The 18,608-nt window shown below is 48.9% G+C and overlaps 1 long non-coding RNA gene across 6 annotated transcripts in view; it reads left to right on the top strand.

The window, feature by feature from the left end:
- LOC105725220 (uncharacterized) overlaps positions 1-18,608 on the top strand; it is a 92,340-nt gene that overhangs the window by 60,155 nt on the left and 13,577 nt on the right. For 5 of the 6 annotated variants that reach the window (XR_002478723.2, XR_010341714.1, XR_010341715.1 and 2 more), the window contains exon 1: positions 8,765-9,089. The exons of the other annotated variant lie outside the window; for it this stretch is intronic. This is a non-coding gene — a long non-coding RNA (uncharacterized LOC105725220). Of the gene's footprint in view, positions 1-8,764; positions 9,090-18,608 lie in introns of those variants that run through there. 6 annotated transcript variants of the gene reach the window in all.

Raw genomic sequence — 18,608 nt, 5'->3', positions numbered from 1 at the left:
CCACTCTGAAGCCTGTTCCCCTTCCCAGGCCACCAGATGTCGGCACTGGTCAGCTGGGTTCTCTCCTGCCTCTGGAGAGGATTGGTCATCTGCAGCTGTGCACTATTTGGGGGACACCAGACATCACGTGAAACTGCCCCTGCCCCTAGAACCTTCCCACCACAATGCTGCTATTCATCCCTGCTGGTTTCACCCGTGGGGGTGGGGTGAGACTCATCTCTTTCCTCAGTAACCACACGCCCAAGCTCGGACCCTCTTCTCTACCTCCTGGTCCAGATGAACAGTGAACTCCTCCAGTCTCCTGCATGTAAGATTTGATTGTCTACTTTTTTAGAGTTTCAAGCTTAGATGTTTGTGTCTGATCTTTTTCTGGGTAGTTGGGGCCAGAGGCAGGGAAGTCTAAAATGTTTTCATTTCTTAATATAGCTTTCTCCTAGAGAAAATATTCACAAATACAATCAATGCCAAAATAAAAATGTATGAACAAGCAACAAGTTTTTAATAAAAAGGTAAAAAAAAGCCAAAGCTGCATTAAAAATAACAATTTTATGAATATTTTTCTTCTAATAAAGATTTTAACATTTAAGATTAAAAACTCAGATACATAAGAATTACCTACAACTGAGGAACCAGGAGGCACTGTCATGAGGGACTAATTTAGTTTTTCTTTCAGTCCAGCAATGTTTATTGAGCATCTACTATGACAGAAGCACCATTACCTTTCTCTGTCCCTCCCTTTCCTCCTCTCTCCCTGAAGACCGAGTGAGACTTTACTGGAAGGAAAGCTGGGGAGAAAAGCACTCCAGATGAAGAGTTGCTGTAGCAAACGCTGAGGGTCAGGGCCTGGGGTAACTGGGGAACAGTGAGCGTCTGCCAGGCAGTTCCCTGGGAAGCCTTCCTAGAGCCTTCAGCACTCACCAGACTGTGTCATTGCCCTGGGCTTGTCTGCTGTGGGCTGGGTGCATGACAATTCCCTAAAGAAATGCCAGTGCATGTTGGCGTCTTCAGGGTACTGACCACAAAGTGACTGTGGCCTTAGATGAAGGAGGATGCCTCGGAACAAGTGACTGTGGTGGCACCTGCCCACCCACCTTGTATGGGGCTGCCCCTCTGCTGGGCACACTTGATCCATGCCTGTACCGGGCAGGGAGCCATTGTGGAGACCCAGTCACTCACTCAGCAAAGGTTTGTGGGACCTCGTATGACCATGGAAGAAGCGTCACACCATCCCGTCATCCTGAGAAAATTCGTGCCTGACAGAGAAAACACTGAAACCTTCGTGAATGTTTGCTTGGCTTTTTATTATTTAGTGTATTTATATTGGACTTTTCCAGGAGATCTGCGGTTGAAATTGCTTGGCACCCAATAAAAAATTATTTGCACCTTAGTTCACATTTAAAAAATCATTTTCACCTTAGTTGTTCAGCTTTATACCCAAACTCATGCGAATTGCTATTTCTGTGATAAATTGAAATATATTTTATTTTTCTTTCTTATCTAATGTCTAGAGGTTTATTGTTTGATGCAAACCTAAATCATTGATACCTTTCAATGGTGTCTGTCTAAAGGCTTTCCTTGTTGGATACATTCACATATTTATCCAGGAATTCTTTTTAAAGATATTTTAGATTTTTTTTATTTTAAAGTTTTTATAGATTTGGAGGATACAAGTGCAGTGTTGTTACATGGATATGCTCCATAGTGGTGGAGTCTGGGCTTTCATTGTGTCCACCGCTCAAATAGTGCACATTCTACCCACTAGGGGATTTCTCACCCCTCACGCCTCCCATCCTCTCACTGTTCTGGGTCTCCAGTGTCTGTCCCACTCTCTATGCTCATGTGTGCACATTATTTAGCTCCTGCTTATAAGTGAGAACATGTGGTATTCAACTTTTTGTTTCTGAGTGATTTCAGTAAGATAATGGCCTCTAGTTCCATCCATGTTGCTGCAAAAGACATGATTTCATTCCTTTTTATGGCTGAGTAGTATTCCATTGTGTATATTTACCACATTTCCTTTATTTAATTATCCATTGATGGATACTTAGGTTGATTCCAGAGCTTTGCTCTTGTGAATGATGTATTCAGCAATTTTTAAATGAGAGCTAGGATGCTAAGTAATCAGAGTACCTGGTCCCTGCCCACAGGAGCTGACAGTCCAGTGGGAGTGGCTTAGAAAATCCCACAGATAATTGTAATAGGAGTCTGGCTCTAAGAGCCAATAGCTGATAAGCAGGGTTTGCCTCGGGAGGTGAGTGCTGCTGGGGGCACTTGGACAGCCCTTTCAGAGGAAGTGGCACTTGCAGGTTGTGTAGGACAACAAGAGGGAGAGAGAGGAGGGAAGATGGCCTTGTGGGTAGAGGGAATGGGACGGGGCAGGGAAAGGCATGAACTGCCTGAACCTGGTATGGTCTGGGCCAGGCAGTGCTGGGAGGCTGTGCTGCAGGCCAGGCACAAAAGAAATGGTTTGGGCCAGACTGGGGACGGCCCCAGGCCCATGCGAGGGCCATGGTTTTATTGATTGAACACTAACTTTATGAATCCCTGGGACCTGAGAAAAAGACATGAAGTAGAAAACAGGGAGTCCTTAGGGGTCTGAGAAGAGGATTCCAGGAGAGGACTTTGATTCAGGGACACAGATGACATTATAAAAAGGGAGGGACAAGGATGGGCCAAGGAGACTCTCTCCCCACGTGTGTGTGTGCGCACACACATGCACACACTGAGACACATGCACACTCACACATGTACACACACACTCTCACATGCACACTCATGTGCACACGCACACACATGTGTGCAAACACATGCACATACGGACACATGAACACACACATGTGCACACGTACACTCACGCATGCATGCACACACATTCTCACACACAAAAATGCATACTTTTACACACATGCACATACACACTGACATCTGGTCAGAGAAGAGAAAGGCCCTGAGCTGGGGTTCCCAGCCTGGTCATTGCACTGCTCAGCGCTGCCTGGCGCCCACACTGCAGGGAAGCAGTTGGGACCAGCGGACTGCCCCACCCTGGGATGCTTAGATAGACACTGTGTGCCAGCCGCTGTGGTCTCTGGGTCGTGAGGTCCACTGCTACACCCCGGCAGCCCGCAGGCTAGTGATGGGAGGGCGATCACCCGAGGGCGGCAGAGCTTCCTTAGCTTTTCACTTCCCCAGTTTCTCATCTGCTTTGTGCGGCTGCACTGCCTCTTGCTTGCTCGTGCCTCTTCCAGCAGTTCCATGTAAGCCTTGAGGCTTTATTCACCCCGCTTTATCTTATACAGTCATGCATCGCTTAACAACAGGGATACATTCTGAGAAATGCACTGGTAGGCTACAGAGTCACTGTGCAAACATCACAGAGTGCACTTACACAAGCCTAGATAGCACAGCCCGCCGCACACCTAGGCTCGAGGCGCAGCCCGCCGCACACCTCGGCGAGAGGCGCAGCCCGCCACACACCTAGGCTCGAGGCGCAGCCTCCCGCACACCTAGGCTCGATGCACAGCCCGCCACACACCTAGGCTCGAGGCGCAGCCTGCTGCTCCGGGGCCGTGCCGGTACTGCATGCGATGGTACTGAATACTGCAGGTCATTGTAACACGATGGTATCCGTTTAAACATAGCTAAATGCAGAAAAGCTATAGTAAAAATATCGTATGGCAGATAGAATGGTGCACCTGTGTAGGGCACTTACCATGAATAGGGCCTGCAGTATTGGAGACTGGAAGTTGCTCTGTGTGAGTCAGTGAGTGAGCAAACGTGAAGGCTGGGACATGACTATACGCTCCTGTAAACTTCACGCTTTACGCTCAGCCTATACTACATTTATAAGAATATGTTTCTTTCTTCAATAATAAGCTTACTGTAAATTTTTACTGTAGTATCTATCTTTTTGTTTTATGACGGAGTCCGGCTCCGTTGCCACGCTGGAGTGCAGTGGTGCGATCTCAGCTCACTGCCACCTCTGCCTCCCGGGTTCAAGCAATTCTCCTGGCTCAGCCTCCGAGTAGCTGGGATTGCAGGTGCCTGCTACCACGCCCAGCTAGTTTTTGTATTTTTAGTAGAGACGGAGTTTTACCACGTTGGCCAGGATGGCCTGGATCTGTTGCCCTCATGATCCGCCAGCCTCGGTCTCCCAAAGTGCTGGGATTGCCCGACGTGGGAGCCACTGTGACTGGCCACATTTTTTACTTTATAAATTTAAAAAGTTTTTGCTAACTTTTGGACTCCTATATACAGCTTAAAACCCAAACACATTGCGTAGCTGTACAAAAACATTTTCTTTATATCCTTATTCTGCAAGCCTTTTCCCTTTTTAAATTGAACTTTTTAAATTTTCAAACTGTTTTGATAAAAACAAAGACACAGAGACACACGTTAGCCTAGGCCAGCATAGGGTCGGGAGTCCCAGCATCCCTGTCTCCCACCTCCACGTCTTGTCCCGCTGGAAGGTCTGAGGGGCAATAACACGTATGGAGTTGCCCTCTCCTAGGGCAACAATGCCTTCTTCCGAACACCTCCTGATGGACCTGACTGAGGCTGTTTCACAGTTAACTTAAAAAAAAAAAAAAGGCCAGGCATGGTGACTCGTGCCTGTAATCACGACACTTTGAGAGGCCAAGGCAGAGAGATCACCTAAGATCAGGAGTTTGAGACCATCCTGGTCCAACATGGTGAAACCCTATCTCTACTAAAAATACAAAAATTAGCCGGGTGTGGTGGTGCGTGCCTGTAGTCCCAGCTACTCGGGAGGCTGGGGCAGGAGAATTGCTTGAACCTGGGAGGCGGAGGTTGTAGTGAGCCGAAATTGCACCACTGCACTCCAGCCTGGGCGACAGAGGGAGACATTGTTTCAAAAAAAAAAAAGTACACTTTAAAATAACAATAAAAAGTATAGTGTGGTAAGTCATTTATTATTATTATCAAGTATTATGTCCTGTGCATAATTTCATGTGCTAGACTTAGTTCTGTGACTGGCAGTGCAGTAGGTTTATGTACTCCAACCAGCATCACCACAAACATATGAATAATTACTTAGTGTATGTTGGTATGATGGTTACTATGCCACCAGATGACAGGAATTTTGCAGCTCCGTTCTAATCTTAGGGGACCCTCAAGGTGTATGGGATCCATCATTGATGGAAACATTGCTATGTGGTGCATGACTATATTTGGGGTTCTGGGTCATACCCGGGTCATACAGAAGCCTGAGTTGATCCTGACCCATTCAGCCACATTCATGAGATTGCAGAGAAGCAGCTGAGACCCTCTCCCCATAACATGACAGCAGCACAACTGCCACCAGGAGCAATGGGCACAGTGTGTTTTGGGAGAGCAGGCTCTGTGTCATGGGGTCCCCCCTTCTGCAGGCATTATCTGGGTCTATTTGACTTTCTCTTTCGCACACCAGAGCCGACAACCATGATGAAGGTCTCTGTCCCTACCTGAAGCCAAGCTCCAGTTTGAATAATTTTCAACCTCAAAGTGAGTCCAATCGATCAATAGGCAGATGCATGAGACTTCAGGTTTGTATCCAGCACCTCCTGGCTCTACCCACCAAGAGTGCTCCCGGCTCCCAGGCTGGGCCTCCTCCCATATGAATGGCACAGGAGGACAGAGACAAAGACACGTTAGTGAATTTCCACTGAGTGCTGTTCTGTGCTTGCACTGGGTACAGGAAGAGGGCGGGCATGCACGTGTGCACTACAAGTCCTGGGCCCCAGAGGAAGTTATATGACAGACTTGTGCCTGAAAGTGAGTAGCTCAAAGTGCTGTGTGCCAGTGCTGAGGGCACACGGTGGTATTGAGACTCCCAAGTGTTGTGTGGAAGATGGGTGTTTGAGCCTGGCTTTCTTGATTGAGAGAGGAGAGGAGGCCCTCCCTGGTAGGGGAGGCTGGGACAGTGGGTAGGCTGGCTCTTCTCAAACAAGGGTTCATCTAGGAGAGACAGTGAAGACGGGGTGACTGGGGAAGTCATGTGCAACTTCACCTTAACACTAGTTCTAGATGCCAGCTGTGGAGTCTCTGTGGGTTTCCGAGCAGGGTAGGGCACCGGGGAAAGACAGGAAGACAGAGGGGACACCCTTCCTGGGCAAAACTCACTGGAAGCAGTCATGCCCTGCTCTCTGATGTCTGCCTTTTAGGGACAGGGACCTGCTGATGGCATATGGCTCTTCTGCCTGTTGATCTGGGCAAGGGTGACTCTCACCTCTCAGGAGCCTGAGGGTCAGTGGGTTCCCATTTGTGCCATTCTGGTGTGTGTTGGGATGGTCCTGAATGGGAGCTGGCTGGGCCAGCTTGCGTCTGTCCCTGAGCAGGGTAGGTCAATACCCATCCATTGAGTGTCTGCTCAGTGACTGAGCCCATGGGACACCAAAGAGTCACCCAACCTGGTGAAGCACGAAGCTGGGCAGAGCCGACCATGGTACAATGGGGTTGCCAGCAAGGGAGTGCATACTTGACAGAGGGGGGTGCAGGGTGGGCCATCTCAGGGTCCCTGCCTGGTCCTGAAGCTGGGAGCGGGCTGCAGGGCCACCCTCTCATGGGTTTGTTAAATAGCTCTTGGCTCTTGGAGAAGAGATGGCCGACATGAACAGCTCTGAGACAAAGTGAGTGGCTTTTCCCAGTGTTTCTGATGGTCTCCTTCAAAGAAGCTCAGGGTGGCTGACTTCTGAAGAACCCGTGCGTCTGGCCATGGGGCCTGGCTAGGTCCCCAAAGGCCTGTGTGCCAGGAAGAGGGTCCTGAAGAGGGGCTATCAGCTACTTCTAGGAGCCAACACAGAATGTCAATGGCCAGGACATGCATTTGTTCCCTTATTCTCCTTGGTACTCAGAGGAGTCCCTTGCAGGGCCAGGAAGAGAATGGTGGCTGTGCAGGGCAGGTGGGGAGAGGCAGGGAGCCTGAAGGTACACTGGCCCCCTGGCTGTCCATTAGGGTTACTGGGAAGTCTACAGCTCCAGGGGTCTGGGTAGCCCATGGAGAAGGGGAGGACAGAAGAAAACGAGAAATTCATGGGGAGCATTAGCCGGTCAGGAGGCTCAGGAAAACCAAACACGGTCAGAGTTTGCCCAGGAGAAGGTGGCTTGAAAAAGAGATCCTGTTGGACTGATCTTCAAGTCTGGATAAGGCAGATAATCATCTCGGAAGGCTTGCAACACCACCCTGGAAGAAGTCAAAGCAAGAAGGAGCGGCTTGGTCCGTCAGGGTCCATGTCAAGAGCACACCCACTTCAGGCTGAATTACGTTCCTAATGTATTGTAAGAGCTGCACGTGTCGGGAGAGGTTCAAGTCAATATACTCAGCCTAATGTGCTGACCATGATCCTTGAGACTGTCATATACTTGAAAACGGGGAAGGCAGCCCTTCACTGCAGGAGCAGAAATAACCTGGTAAAGAGGAGTCCTGCTTATGCGGTAGTCTTCCAGTGAGTCAAGTGGTTTGGTCTTGTGAACGGATTCATTTTCCAAAGTATTCCGAATTTTCTGAATCCACTCAAGTTCACTCATACCTTTTGACCAGGTAGCGTGGTAACCACTGCTGGTATCCTGGACGCCCAGAGGCCATCAATGTGTCCTGGAGGATTTGGGAACACAGGCAGCCTTGTCTTTTCCAATGCAGACAACGAGGAGAGCAGCACCCATTTCTCGTTGATCATTTCAGAACTGCGAGACAAAGAACTTTAATCTTGGGGCCAGAATTTAATTTGTTTTTGAGAATACCAAATATCGCCAAGCAACGTCAGCACGGGTCTAATAGTGGTGTGAGGTTTGCACACACGCAGCTAAAATGGCACATTTAGAATAAAAGACACTGTGCACATACAGCGTGTGCACACAGTCTAAGGGCGTTCTTTAGACCTGGAGTTTTCTCTGCTTTGACAAACTTCATGCGCCTTGTAGAAGAGGGGAGCGAATTTTCCAACTTGTGACGATACTTTTCTTCCATCCAGCCACACCCTCTTCCGGGCCTGTGTGGTGAAACACGGGCGATGTGGCGTCACTGGAGGATGTGAACGAGCACGCCTCTGCTCATGTCAACCCAGGCCTCTGGGAGAGCCTTTAGGGTCGCTCTGGGACTTAAGGGGAGGCTCCGTCCTGGGCCGGGCGCTGGGGCTCTCCGCACAAATGCTAAGCAGTTCTCATTTATCGGTGTCCAACAGGCCTTATATAAAGTGCCAAAGCGCCCCAGGAAGGCTCGACCAGCACGTGGCCCTAGTTGTCTCCTGGCTCCTGGGGTCCACGGAGCTCTAGATGTACCTGCAGCCCCTCCCAAGTCCTGTAAGCCACCCTGGTCCCTCTTCTCCCGCTCCCCGCCCCCCCATCTCTTTTGCTATTCCGGGGAAGGTCACGCAGGCTGCACCCCGGACGCGCCCCTGTGGGAAGCCCGCGCCCCAGCAGCCACACCCTCAGCCTGCACGCGCGCCCGCCGCCTGACTTCGCCTTCGCGGTCGCGGGCAGGGAGCGCGCGTTTTCATCCATTAATTAGAAGCGGGAGTCGGAGGAGCCCCCGCCCGCCGGCGGCCCGAGCACCGCCCGCCAGGGGCGCCCTCCCCGCAGCCCGCCGGCCCTTTGATCGCCCGCAGCCCGCGGCCCGCAGCCCGCAGCCCGCGCTGTGCTGGGCAGGTGGCGGCAGCGGGGCGCGGCGCGCTCAGGCGCACGGGTCCCGGGGCCGCGGCGCGCTCCCCGCCACGCAACACATCAAGGCCCGGCCGGCCGGCGGGCGCCTTCATTAGCAGCCTGAAATTATAATATTATGTTAAAGAACAAAGCTGCTCCCCGGAAAAATATGTGCTGCATATCTGACAAAGATAAATTGGATTATTCAAAATATTCTTGATGAAATGTTACATTTTACAACTAATTATCAATCTGTTTTATCTGCAGACCAGCTGGGCATTTTTGTGCATGCAAGACCTGCCTTCGCAATGATCTTAAGATGTCACTGTAGCGTTTACATCTTTTATTTCAAGATTTAAATAACTAGGAAGTAGCTAATGTAATTCACTGCTGAGAAGAAAGGCGAGTTCCTCGGTTCCTTTCCAAAGCGATCTCCTCCTAATGAACTTCTCTGGACTGTGAGTAATGAGGCTTTATTCAAATAATGTTTAAGGAAGGCTCTGTCAGTGTAATTTCTAAAAAAGGGGCCAATGTTTAATACATTTAAAACATCTCTATTCATACTATATTAACTGAGGCAAGTCCACAATAGCACTTGCCAAGGGGAATTCTGTGTTGCTCTTTCAGAGGAGAGAGTCCTGAACTTGGCCTGGGCCAAGCCCCCGGTACCCCTGCAAAGCAGGGAGCTCGGCCCTCCTTTATATCTGGTGTTTTCCAGAGCGAATGCGTTTAAGGTACTCTGGGTTGATATAAATCCTCAGCATGAAGGAGTTTCAGCATTCTGCCCCTCTCCCCAGCAATATCTCTCTCTGTTTTAGCTTGGGGATTGTGTCGATATAGTTTTTCTGTTTTGTGAGCTCTATGCGCTTTGCAACAGCAGAAAAACGGAATGAGATGGATTCAAAACCCTTCACATTTTCCTTGTGGGTGGGGGGTGTGGCAGTGGCTAGAAAATGTGCTTCCTCTCTATGCCTTGAGCAGCCAGCCCTTTGCTTCATGTGCATATATTTGCCTTTTAGATTAAGGAGAAAGACTGTGCTCTTGTGCACAAACACACACAGAAGTGCTTTCTGGTATGTTCTGGTCATCATCTTGTGAAGCTCAGTGACAGATATAAGAATGGCTCCCATTTGTTTAGCTCTCTTTGCTTTTTCCATCTCAATAGACTCTCTTGATCATGCTAGAGGGAAAAGGCAAGGCTGGGCATCATTCTTATTGTGCAGATGAGGATGCTGAGGCTTGGGGAAGGAGGTGATGTGACTTGCTCAAGGGTGCCCTGCCAGCTATGGAGGAGGGAGGGCTCCAAGCCTTTCCATACCTGGTACCCACACAAGGGCTGAGTGGGTCACTGGGTAGAGGATGGAAGATGAAGTTATAGTTGATGGGAGGAATCATGGGGAATCTGTCAGAATGTGGATTTCCCTTCTCAGTTGAGAGGTCTTCAAAGTGGCTACAAGGAAAATCAAGCAGATATTTTCCCGCTACAAATGACAGAACGTACATTCTTCTTGCTTTTCCAATTGATACTATTGTGACTGCTTTTCCATAAAATGATCCCCAGACAGGTTCTCAGGGCTGTCACCAAGCCTTTTGAAATTTTGCATGAAGGAAGCACTTCTATGAGTGCATTTCTCTATCTATCCATGTCACTTTCGTCTTCTTTTTTGGCTTTGGTTATAAAATGTCTTTTGTTCAGATTGCACAAGAAAATCACATCTGACCTAATTCTCTGCCTGATTTGGCCCCTGAGTATTCCATTTTGGTATTCCTATATTAATGGTCAAATTACAGAGATCAAATAGAAAGCCTTTCAAGAAAAACCGACTGGACTTTGCTGAGACTGTGCTCTTTGAAGAGAATCTAATCTGTTCTTAAACTGCTTGTTTTCTGCCCAGATATTTCTTTGGTGGGAGTCCATGGCTGTCAGGACCCAGAGGTGCTGTGGCCCCTTGGAGTTCAGAGGAGACCCCTTCAGTCATCAGCCTTTCCTGGTCAACCTCCTGGGGCTTTTGCCCCAAGTGACTTAAAGTGACTTTGAGCTGTCACCAGATGATGCCAAAAGCTCTGCGTGGAGAGTCAATCTCTCTTTCACAGAGACCACAAGTTACAGAGTGCCAGATACACAGGCTCCTGTGCTTTTATTCTAAAATCATTTCTAATCTAAAAATTAGTTCATTTATTTTAGAAGCCATAAAATAGTTTTGTATTGTTGTTTCCGTAGAGGAGTTATAGTGCATGTTTGTAAATGATTCCCACACACCACTTGACAGTGTGTGGCCGAGAAGACACCAGAAACCTCCTGAATCAGTTTGCTGTCCGTGCTTGTCCACGCAGAGAATGCCCAGAGCTCTGTCCTCCGTTGATTGCTGCCCAGCGTATCTGGTCCACAATGGTGCTTTGAAAAGTTCTAGTGATCAGGGGGTGGACAAACTTTTTCTGTGAAGGGCCGGATAATAAGTTTTTTAGACTTGCAAGCTATGCTACTCTTTGCAACGACTCAACTCTGCTATTGGAGCTAGAAAGCAGCTGTAGATGACATGTAAGTCAGTGAGCTTTGTTCTGATACAACTGTATTTGTAGGCACTGAAATGTGAATTTCATATAGTTTTCATGTGTTGTGAAATACTATTCTTCTTTTTTGCTTTTTCTAACCATTTGCAAATGTAATAACCGTTCTTAGTTGGTGGGCTGTACTGGAACAGCCGATGCCTGGATTGGGCCCACAGGCTGCATTTGGCCCACTCCACTCGAGGGTCTGGCATTCGTCACTGCAGCTGTTCTTAACTCGCTCACTGCTCTTGTTGGAGTGAGTGAATAATGCCTTTTTACAGATTTGTATCTTCTTACAAAATATTAGGCTTTCTATTAGTTTTCTATAGTTGCTTAACAAATTACTACAAATAACACCCATTTATTATCTCACAGTTTAGTAGGTGACAAGTCCAATGGGCTTGGCTGGATCTTCTGCTTGGGGTCTCACAAGGCCAAAGTCAAGGTGTTGGAGTGGCTGCTCTGTTATCCTGAGGCCCTGGGGAAGAATCTGCTTCTGAGCCCATCCAAGTTGTCATCAGCCATCAGCTCCCTGCAATTGTAGGACTGAGATCTGTTTCCTTGCTGGCTCTTGGCTGGGGGATGCTCTCAGCTGCTAGATACCATTCACATTCCTTGCCATGTGGGTCCTTGATCCTCAGGACAGCAAGGGTGTCCCCATCCTACTCACAGTTGCAACCTCTCTGACTTCCTCCTCTGCTGCCAGCCTTAGAAATTTCTCTGCTCTTAAAAGCCTTGTCTGATTAGATCATCCTCACTCAGAGAATCTGTGTATATTAAGGTCAACTGATTAGTAACTGTAATCACATCTATAAAATCCCCTCTGCCCCAGAATGTAATATAATTACCAGTTCCACATCTCACCGTATTCACAATTCCCCTGACACTCAAAGGGGTGGGGTTATGTGGGGGTGAGGGCTGCTGGGAATTGTTTTTAAAATTCTGTCTATCTTAGGCTGCAAAGATCCCTTATCTGTCAGGATGATTCAACTGGGAAGTTTAAATTATATGGCTTCGGCTAGTAGAGAGACTCTAATAAATTAAAGGGTTCACTGCCTTCTGGATCTAAACTAAGGGACAGAAAGGGATCTGGACTAACTTTCCTTCTCAGCTGCTGGGATAGACTGTGGTTAGATAAGGAGGAAGGAGAGACTGAGGGGCAGGAAAAGTGAAAGGGCAGCAGAGCTAGTGAGGAGGGGCACGGGTCTTTCCTGAGGACTGTCTGTGCTGAGAAGTTTGAAGACAGATTCCACACTGCAAAGCCTCCAAAGGCACCTCTTAACCCTGAAGAGTTTTTCTACAAAATCACACATATTTTTTCTCTCCCATGCACACGTACTTACCCATTCCACAAATATTTACTGAGCACCTACTCTACACCAGGGAAGTGCCAGATGCTATGAAAGTGAAAGTGAAGGGGGCAGCAAGCCCGGGCTGAGGTTACAGCTTAACAGGGCAGTATGTTGGCTTCCTGTGGCTGTTGTGACAAATTGGCACAAATGAAGATGGCTCAGAATAACAGAAATTTATTGTCTCACGTTTCTGGAGGTTGAAAGTCTGAAATCAAGGTTTCTTCAGGGCCATGGTCTCTAGGAAGCGTCTAGGGGCAAATCTGGAACCTGCTCTTTTAGGGGCCTCACCTGTCCACTCCAAGCAGCTTAGTGGTATGTATAATCTGTAGATGTAGAGGATGTCCCTAAGGGGAATTTTGATGAGCAGGATTGGCCTGGGTGATAAGATAGGGCCAGGGGAGTGAGGAGGGGAACAGGAAATTTGTGCGAGGAGACACTTCAGAGGGACTGCAAGACCTGGGGGCAACCCCTGCCCTCCTGTAGGTTCTGAAATGGTCAGGATGTGTCACAGCATGTGGGTCTCCTGGGAGGAGCAATGCTGGGCAGGTCAGAGCTGCTAGCTTACCCAGTGCTGACAGTCAGCCACAGGCAAGGGATGGGCCATCTAAGTATGAGGGCAGTGCACTCGGATGGGCTGTGTGGCCTCAGGAGAGGGTGAGACATCTCAGCTCTGGCCAGGGACTTCTGCCAAGCACCATTGCAGGGAGGTGATTCCGTTTTCTCCACATCCTTCTCTACATTTTTCATCGCACCATTGATCTTAACTTGTGCTAGATTTGCTGTCCTTAGACATTCAACTTTTTTCTTTTTTGAGTTTTTGACCAAATTTTAGTTCATTTTGCTGCTATTAAAAAAGTACCATAAACTGGGTGGCTTATAAACAACAGAAATTTATTTCTCACAGTTCTGGAAGCTGGGAATTCCAAGTTCAAGGCACAGCAGCTTCAGTGCCTGATGAGGGCCGGCTTCTTCCTGGCTTCTCATTCCTGCCTCACATGGTGGATGGGACTAGCTGGGACTCTGAGCCTTCTTTTTTTTCCCCTCGAGATGGAGTCTCATTCTGTCACCCAGGCTGGAGTATAATGGTGCTATCTCAGTTTACTGCAACCTCTGCCTCCTGGGTTCAAGCGATTCTCCTGCCTCAGCCCCCTGAGTCACTGAGATTACAGGCATGCACCACCACACTCAGCTGATTTTTGTATTTTTAGTAGAGACGGGGTTTCGCCATGTTGGCCAGACTAGTCTTGAACTCCTGACCTCAGGTGATCCAGCCGCCTTGACTTGGGCCTTCGTTTATAAGGTCATTAATCCCGTTTACAAGGGCTCTACCCTCATGACTTAATCACTTCCCAAAAGGTCCCCACTTCCTAGCATCATCACCTGGCAGGGTTTGGATTCCAGCACGTGAAGTTTGGAGAAACACAAACATCAGGTCATAGCAGATCTGTGTAGGCACTCTCAGAATCTGGGGTGGGGAGAATGTCCTAGCTGAAGGTTTTGGTTTTGATTTTCAGGGGAAGGTCGCTTTCTGCAGGGACCTGCTTTCTACCTGCAGGTCCTTGAGTGGAGGCTCCATGAACGCAGGGTCAGCTTCTGGTTGTCTGAGCCTCAGGAACTGGCCAGGTGCAGGGCTGAGTCCCAGTCAATGATGTCCCAGTGAATGACGGAGTGGCAAATCGTGCATGTCCTTTGGGCTGTTAGGAAGAGGGACCGTCCTGAGACACGCAGAGCCGGTCTCAGCTTCTGCTCTTCTCTTTGGCTTTGCCCAGATGAGCAGTGCTCAGAGCAGCCTGTCAATAAGGGGCATGCTCTCTGCAGAGGGAGACTTTTCCTCTTCAGATGGTGAACAGTCATAATTCTGTTAGGGGCTTGGTTTCTGGTTGGCTGGGGAAAGGGAGACTGGGCAAGATACTTGGAATTGGAAGTTGCCCTCGGACTCAAGTGGTGCTCAGCCATAAACTTGGAATGGCTGGTGAGCAGACACACATTTCTTCTGCATTCGGTCTTCTGAAGATACTGGAAAATAGGTATAGAGTTTCCTTTCCATGTTACAGATTAGAAATGGAGGCTCAGAGATGGCAATGATTTTTCCAAGATTAGCTCCCTAGAAAATAGAAATGGGTGTGTAATGATGTGAGGCCTGGGACTGGGGCTGAGACGAGCCTGGGGCACTCGCACCATCGCACCTGCCAGCTGAGTGGGCCTCTGCTTCTTCCTCGTCGGAGCAGAGATAATGATCTTGCCTGGTTGGGTTGTTGATGAGAGTGGGAATCATTCACCCGCCGTTCCCCAGGTATGAGTGCAGGGGCTGACTCCACCTCTGGCTCAGAGTACTGTGTCCGCCTGGTGACTACCATTATCACCTTGAGACTTAAATTCAGGTCTTTAGGCTCCAAGTGACCTTCCTCCTCCTGCCCCCTCCCACTGAGGAGTGTTCAGGTTGTTTCCTGAACTTCCTCTAAATTAGACCCTGTAGTATGTCAGACGCCGGAAGCATACAGAGGACTATCAGGCCTATGGGAAAAGCTGGAAGGACCATCAGGGTGGGTTTTGAACAGGGCTTAGCTGGGATTCGCCTTTCCTCCTCCTCCACTCCCAATGTTGTGTCCTTCACGCCATCACAACCACCACCAGCGCTTTTCATGTCTCGTTATTTTATTATTTTATTTAATGCTCATAATAGCCCGACTAGGTAAGCATTATTATTATGAATGAATGTACATTTTTCAGATGGGGAAGTTGAAGCAGAAGATAAGTACTGGTCTCTGTGCTGCTGCTGTAGGGACTTGCCTTCTCCTGGGATCTGTGTGCATCAACGCACGTGTGAGCATATATGTCATATGTGTATTGTGTGTGTGCGTGTGCACATGTGCATCTGTGCATATGTATGTGTGTGTTTGTACGTGAGGGTTTTTTGGGCCTGGAGCAGTAGTCTCTCTGGCTGCTCTGGTTCACCTCTGCCACCTGAGCCGACAGACAGGTCCAGAACTTTGGGGCCACATCCTTTCTTCCAGCACAGCGGGGATGTTGGGTGGTAAACTGCGGCAGGTCGGGAGTGGGGCTGGCCTTAGCTTGGTCCACCTTTTCGGGGCTTAGGGGACCACCCTGAGGTCCCTCCTCCCAATTTGCCTGTGTTGGCCCAGACAGGCCCTTTGGTTGGCAGCATCCGGTGCTGAGCCAGGCTGCCTCTGGGCCATGTGGCAGGAGGGGCTGGGAAACCACTGTCCCCAGCAGCCTCTGTGTGCAGGAGTCCAGGCCAGAGGTGGAGATCTGCTTCCCAGTGGGAGGGCAGGAGAGCAGAAGACAGAAACATCCCGGGGCCTTCATGCAGCCTCTGACCACCCTGGGCTGGGTCTCACCCGCCAGCGCCAGGCGACAGTCTAGTCTGGTTTTAGAGTGATGATGTCCAATACGGTATCAGTTAGCCACATGTAGCCATTTAAATGGAATCAATTAATTGATTATCAGTCAACCCATTAAGCTAATTAATTAAAATGAGATTAAACCTCCATTTCCTCAGTGGCAGTTACCACATTCAAAACACATTCAAGAGCTCAGTGCAAACAGAATATTTTTCTTATTGCAGAAAGTTCTGCGGAATGCTGTTGCTCTAGAGCGCAGCTCCGAGCACACCGTCACCTCGGTCAGATGAGTGACTGTGGTGGAGACTTCAGGGATCTTCATGTCTCCTGCACCCCCTGGCTTCATTCCTGAGCCCCATCTATCCTGACCACAAGGTCGAGCCCTCCACGCTGTGCTCCCACGAGAGGAAGTGGGACGTCATCCAAAGCCTTCGAGGGCAAGGCCAGGCTGTTAGATTTCATCTGGGGTGTGGGAGAAGACAGGCCGAGGACAGGGGACCACCTTTGTTCCTTTATTTTTATTTTTCCAATATGCCAGCCACGGTGCTGCACGTTTTACATGTGAGTGAGAGCCATTTGTTGGATGCTTAGCATGTGCTGGACACTGGGATTTCCCTTGTGAGCCCTCAGTGCCCACCCCGGAGCTGGGGCTTCCATGGTTCTTACTGAGAAACTGAAAACCCCCCAGGCTGGGAGCCACACCCAAGCTTGCCGGGTCAGTAACTGTGGCCTGTGATTCTGGTTGAATTCTGTCGTTAAACCCCATTCCCAAGCAAACCCCACAGCTTCACGTGTCCCTCTCCACCTTTTTTTTTTTTTGACGGAGTCTCGCTCTGTAGCGCAGGCTGGAGTGCGGTAGTGCCATCTCGGCTCACTGCAATCTCTGCCTTTTGGGTTCAAGCGATTCTTCTGCCTCAGCCTTGTGAGTAGCTGGGACTACAGGTGAGCACCACAATGCCTGGTTAATTTTTGTATTTTTAGTAGAGATGGGGTTTCACCACGTTGGCCAGGCTGGTCTTGAACTCCTGACCTCATGATCTGCCCACCTCAGCCTCCCAAAGTGCTGGGATTACAAATGTGAGCCACTGTGCCCCGCCTCATGTGTCCCTTTTTGTTGAAGTAATGGTAACCCTTCAGCCTGCACCTTAACATACACTTTACCCTGCTGAACATCACTTAGGGGTGATTTTGCAGGAAAACTGGGTGCAACTGTCATTGGCTTGTGTCGATGTCCTCCACGTTCCCTGCCTTTTTTTTTTTGCTTTCCTTGATGGACCCTCAGATGCTCTTAATTTAAAATCTTATCATTTCCGTTTGTACAGCTGTCATCTTCTGGAAAGTTATTTAAGACCATTTGTCTTCAGGTGATTACACAGCTTCTTTCCCCTCTGAAGAACTTGAAAACAAACAGTTTACACTAAGTATTACCATCCTTCCAGAAACCAGGACCAGCTAACTTAATTGTAAACATCAAGATAAGCTCCGAGTATGATTTTCCATCACAGGAACCGTCAATGGTATTTTCTGGTGAGAGGTTTCAGTTTAAAATCCCTGGTCAATCAGTGCTTAACTCTCAGGAGGAAATTAAAGAAACCACTTGAAAATGGCTGAGAAATAGAAAAAAATCCAATTCAAGCTCTCTTGGCTCCGGCAGGCATTCTGCAAAGGTGGACAGAAGGTCAGCTGAGTGCTAAATGCTGTTCCCGGCTCCCCGGTTGTCCCTGGGCACATCTGGCCGGACGGCACTGTGATGAGGGAGACCTAGCGGCTGCTTTAAAGACGACTTTTGGCGGGCCACCGTGGTCTGTTAAGATTGCAAAATACATGCAGCAGGCACGGGTGGGAGAAGGACTCTCGCTTGGGCTGGTCTTTAGAAAATGGAAACAAACTCACTATCTTCGAAGAGATCAGTTTGTGCCCCATTTGGTTTTAATGCTAAACCCTATGAAATGATCTTAAGCAGAAAAATCAATTTCCCAGAAGTCTCAGATGTACACTGTAACTCTTATATTTGAACCGAATCTTGGTAGAGTTAAATAATTGAGCTTGCTTTCTTTAAGTGATACAGATGTATTTCATGCTAGGAATAACTTGTGAACCAGAGAGTGCCCAGAGGAAGTGGGACGTGAGCTGCTTGAGGTCATGCCTGCCAGAAGGGGTGGGGCCAGTGTGGCACCAAATCCAGTCATCTTTCCATCCAGAATAAACCAGGAGGAGTGGGAACCAGCTCCAGGATCAGAGCTGGAATAGGCTGCACTGATGCAAAGGAAAGAGCGCAGGCTTTGGAGAGGGTAGGGAGACAGCCTGGCACGTTCCGGTTCTAAAGAGAAGGAAAGGGCCGGGCGCGGTGGCTCACACCTATAATCCCAGCACTTTGGGAGGCCGAGGCAGGTGGATCATGAGGTCAATAGATCGAGACCATCCTGGTCAACATGGTGAAACCTTGACTTTACTAAAAATACAAGAAAAATTAGCTGGGCATGGTGGCGCATGCCTGTAGTCCAAGCTACTCAGGAGGCTGAGGCAGAAGAATTGCTTGAACCCAGGAGGCGGAGGTTGCAGTGAGCCAAGATCGCGCCATTGCACTCCAGCCTGGGTAACAAGAGTGAAACTCCGTCTCAAAAAAAAAGAGAAGGAAAGGATGGAACACGTGCCTGACCTCATCACACTTTATCCTGACTCCCATCTCCTGCCTGGGTTGACCTGGGCTCTC

Source organism: Aotus nancymaae, unplaced genomic scaffold (assembly GCF_030222135.1).
Source record: "Aotus nancymaae isolate 86718 unplaced genomic scaffold, 86718_ANA_hifiasm-v0.15.2.pri h1tg000010l, whole genome shotgun sequence".
Classification (NCBI taxonomy): domain Eukaryota; kingdom Metazoa; phylum Chordata; class Mammalia; order Primates; family Aotidae; genus Aotus; species Aotus nancymaae.
This window is presented reverse-complemented; position numbering and strand designations above follow the sequence as displayed.